We start from the raw sequence: 3565 nt of genomic DNA, 5'->3' as shown, positions 1-3565 counted from the left end.
AAGGCTCGCATGGGCAAGCCTGCTTTTTCATCTGGGCCCTAGAATCCATATGTCCAAAGGCTCACACGGGCGGGTTGCATGGCCAAGCTTGTTTTTTGAAAAAGCAAGCCTGCCCATGATGCGAGCCTTCAGACAAGTGGCTTCCAAAGCGCCAAAGCGGCCCAGATGCGGACATGCCATCATATTCATGAAAATTTATGTTGTAGAGATTTTTGTTTTAACATGTCTTTTAATGTGTTTTATTAGTTGACTTAAGAAAATTAATTCATACTACATATTCAGATAAAAATTATAGCCATTCAAAGACACAAATAAATCAACAAATTAAATGATACTTATTTGCAACACAAGATAAGAGCAAATTTTTTGTATATTTATCGAGATATAGACCAAGGTTTATATAGCTTTCGAGAATCACATATATGCAAGATGTGTAAAAATAGAACTAAGAATCCTCGCCAAGAGGATCTCTCTAGTGTCACACCAAGTTCATGTCCTTATCAATGATGGTAACTCTCTTTGCATGGATAGCTGCATGCACACTGTTGCGTGCCAAAGATGTCCACCAGGTAAACCTTTGTAGTCTCTTTTGTAGTGCATCCATGGCCTGAGCTATCCCCACCGCATAGGTTGTGGGCTTCTTGTTGCACGAGCCCAGAACCGCATGTCCATATGGAGCTGCATGTCTTGCAAGATCTCCTACACAATGTGTTGGAAGGATGCCTTTAGAATGAGCAAGTCGGTCGATTTTGGTATTTCCTAATCTCATGGTGGCGGGAGAGCCAGAGTGCCAGGCCTCCACTTGCGATGTTGCTAGCGGTGTGGTTGAAGGGGGCTTCCTCCATCCCTCTCCTTCGTGGGCTCGTGGGCTAGACTCTCATTGCAGTTTGCTTGGTGTGAGCCATGCTCTTGGAGGTAAGAGAGAGAAATGAGTGATAAGAAATGAGGGTTTCTTCCCTACTTATAGCCAAAAACTAAATTTTTTTTACATTGGCCTAATAGGGACATACTGTGTGTGGAAAAAACAAATTCAATTAAATAGTTCGGAGTAACCTTAATCGAAATTTGATTAGTATGCGAGATAGATGAATGGTTAAGAGAAGAAACATTAACGTTTAATTTTCCAAGGTTAAGAACCTTTGATTTCTTTGTGAATTAAACGATGGTCTTCAGTAATCTTATTGCCCATGCTACACACACACACACACACACACACACACACACACACACACACACACACACACACAAAAGAAGTTTAAGTGCAAGTGAGTCTTGTCTCTCATCGCATATCCTCATTGTAGTTTCAAATTAACGTATTCAATTGTATATCCTCATTACATACGAACCGTCTGTGCATGTCAGTCCCTTTGATGATGCCTTGCATACACAGTAAGGAACACAGAGCGAGATTCTGAATTCGTAATGGAGAGAGAAATAATAAATGGATGCACCAATAGAAAGAGAAGCAAATTCTTTTTATGCAAACTTCAATAATGATCATGCATATTTTACTCCATAGGAATTTTTGTCATGTTCCTAAAAAAACCTTGTGGAAGCAAATCTTTTATAGCTCCAGTCATTCGAGAGCTGTTAATTTTTAAAGGTAGTAGAGCCATTAGTAAAAGTCTCCTAGATGGGCCTGTGATTTTATATAAACTATGTAAGCCACATAATCTATGCACATCACAAATTTCAACCCATTCTTGTCACTCCATACCATGCATTGATTTTTTTCAAAAACAAAATCGTATAAAAAGATACCTGTACTTATAATTTTTTTTATCATAAAAATATAAAAATATACACTGACATTAGGACACAATTTGAAAATAAAGAAAACTTAAAAATTCCATTGGTAATTCCAAATCCAAAACATCACATCAAGTACATCTAGTTGAGTAGAACTAAATAAAAACCTAAAAACACAAAGTGATACACGAGCATTAACACAGCTCTTCAAACCATGTTAGAGTCAAGGTTAAATGCATCACTATATTGTTATGAACCCTGCGAACAAGATGAAGATCCATGTTCTTGACTGTGATATACCGGACATGGATGGCTAATAGCTGACCATCATGTATGAGGTCCAGCAAGTAAGTTTCAACTACCACTTGAAGAGTAGGCAATATTTAGGCTAAGACCATTACTCCACATTACATGCTTGATCTCTTGAAAAGTAACTATAATACTTTTCTCTTTGTAGATCTTGTAATATTTCTTGCACCAACCTCGAGAAAAGTGCCTTGGGTATAACCAACTCAAAATTCTTCTGAAATCTTTTAATTTCACGAGGAGCAATATTGTGCCTAGTCTCCATCTTCTCTTCTTATGCATAGGAGGGTGAGCTTTACTAGAGCTGAAGCAACGGGGTAGCATTCCCATTTGGAGAAGATTGACCTTCATCATTGTCAATGTGAGTAAGTTCACTAGATCTAGATCAATGAATCAGTGCCTTGGTAGCCATCTTCTCTGCACGTTACTTGGTGTGCGCCATACTCACAAGCTAAAAGGAATGGAAAGAAATGAAAGAAGTGCCGTCATTTATAAATGGAAATTACTATAAGTTATTCATACTTACTATTAAAAAATATCAACACTATAAACACTTTGAACAAGTTATCCATGTTGACTTTAGCAAACACCTATTTCTTTAAATTTTTGGATTGCTTTAGTAGTTTCATAACCATAAAATGTTATTATTATTTCTCAATTATAACTCTCAATCACTTCTATCACCACTTTGTGCTCCATGCTTCCATTTGCTACCCAACTCTCTTCTTAAAGGACTTATGCATTTGTGTGGACAAGGATTTTGTGTAATTATGGACCTCATAGTCCTTTTCAGTGTCTCTCATCAAAAAACTTGTCTCAATACAACAGGAGCGAGCACCTCAATCTGCTTCATGTGATAGTTGATCCAAACATCCCTACCAAATAGTGATGGCATAAAGCTCCTACCGTCCTGCCACTTGTGCTAGAATTAAAATTGAATCGTGCTAAACAAGTTGTGAAAATGAGCGAGGATGTGAAGTCTGATCCAGCAGCACCTCCAGTTGTTGCTGAGAAGCCTCGGCCCTGAATTCCTCCTAAGCCTCCTACACTGAAGTTGGCTCTTGGCTCCTCCTAAGGTAGCGTCCTTACTATGGTGTTGTCAAACTACCAAGGCGATGTGACTTCCATGTGAACGGACGTAGACTATTATAAGAATGTGGGTTCATAGACTGGACAGGTGTGTACATTCGCATGCTACGTGAATGGGAAGTAGTTGGACCACGTCGTGCCTCCATAGGCTCATAGGTTGGCTAGCAGTAGCCTTATGATAAAGGAATAAACACACGTTCACAGGTTTGGTAACATTGTGTGCATTCACAGGTTGGCGGGGAGTATCTTTTTTTTTCCCGACTGATCTGACAATAGGCAGAAAAAGAAACATGGACATGGACTGTTCCATCTTGCTTGTTCCCCCCACTCATCGTGTGCATTTGTGTGAACCCACTGATCCTGATCATACCACAAGAATACTAGCAGGAAAAGTAGTTTCCAACACAGTAAAACTTCATGA

This window comes from Cibotium barometz, chromosome 48 (genome assembly GCF_041138505.1).
Source record: "Cibotium barometz isolate CiBa-2024 chromosome 48, ASM4113850v1, whole genome shotgun sequence".
In the NCBI taxonomy this organism is placed as follows: Eukaryota; Viridiplantae; Streptophyta; class Polypodiopsida; order Cyatheales; family Cibotiaceae; genus Cibotium; species Cibotium barometz.
This window is presented reverse-complemented; position numbering follows the sequence as displayed.